At 40.3% G+C, this 1,207-nt stretch overlaps 1 protein-coding gene across 1 annotated transcript in view; it reads left to right on the top strand.

The window, feature by feature from the left end:
• LOC104949237 (NADH dehydrogenase [ubiquinone] flavoprotein 1, mitochondrial-like) overlaps positions 1-1,207 on the top strand; it is a 39,116-nt gene that overhangs the window by 26,599 nt on the left and 11,310 nt on the right. The gene's annotated exons all lie outside the window — the stretch shown is intronic.

Raw genomic sequence — 1,207 nt, 5'->3', positions numbered from 1 at the left:
CCTGCCGCTCAGTGAGCGGTCCTTTATTGCTGTAACTGAGGCAGTATTCAACACAAGCAGCTCTGAGATTTCTCTTTGGTGCTGGCTGGAGGATGCATGCTGAGCTATCTGGAGCTTCTCAATCACCTTCTTGTCTTCTTCAAGCTCAGAAGTCATTATAGTGATTCTGTTTTCAGCTTTGCTTTGCCACGCTGTGGCTCTTTTTGTGACTGTTTCAGAGCAGCGTTTATGATCTGTATTCTATCACAAAGGGAATTATTTTCAGATTGCTCATACTTCAGAGCCTTTGCAAGAGCGTCTTTTTCTTCTTGCTCATGCTTCAGGGCTGCTTTGTGCTGAGCTGTAGATGTTTTCTCCTTCATCAAGGCCTCTTCAAGAACAGCTTTGGCTTTTCTCTCCTCGTCCTGGGCTTCCTGAAGACCAGATGATTTGTCATATCTCTCAGATCTTTCAGAGTCCTCTGTCTGTGAAACATAAAACAATTATTATTGTGTTGTCAATGTGCAGTGTTTTTTATTAAGAAAACAGAAGTGGAGTTAACTCTGCATCAATGGGGGTTAAAAAGTATGCTGTGATCAATTGCATTNACTTCCTCTGATGAGGTAAGAAATACATTCAGTGGCACACATGTTTACAATTACACTCATGAAAACTGTAAAAAAGCTTTAGTTTCTTTACTAAAGTTTTTCCAAAAAATAAATATTAAAATAGTAAATCATCTTTAATGCAATTGATCACAGCATACTTTTTAACCCCCATTGATGCAGAGTTAACTCCACTTCTGTTTTCTTAATAAAAAACACNAAGAAATTAAGGAGCAGACCTCCATCTCCAGCAACAGAGAAAACTACAGCGACACTTCCTTTGCTGATGTAAGAATTCAATTCAGTGGCACACATGTCTTAGACATGTGTGCCACTGAATTGAATTCTTACATCAGCAAAGGAAGTGTCGCTGTAGTTTTCTCTGTTGCTGGAGATGGAGGTCTGCTCCTTAATTTCTTCCTCCACCTCGTCAACAAACTCAACAATATCTTCGATTTCTGAGTCTGTCTCATCAAAGTTCGCAATCTCGTTGTTTTCCAACTGTTTCTCTTCAATGTGCTGTTTATTGAGAGTAGCCTCCAGTTCAATTTGCAGTCTTTTGTTCTCATAGGCGAGGTGTTGGTTCCCCTGAGTCAGACGGGCCAGTTCTTCTGCTTCCTTCT

The sequence above is a fragment of the Notothenia coriiceps genome, unplaced genomic scaffold, assembly GCF_000735185.1.
Source record: "Notothenia coriiceps isolate Sejong01 unplaced genomic scaffold, NC01 NC01_scaffold00015801, whole genome shotgun sequence".
Classification (NCBI taxonomy): domain Eukaryota; kingdom Metazoa; phylum Chordata; class Actinopteri; order Perciformes; family Nototheniidae; genus Notothenia; species Notothenia coriiceps.
This window is presented reverse-complemented; position numbering and strand designations above follow the sequence as displayed.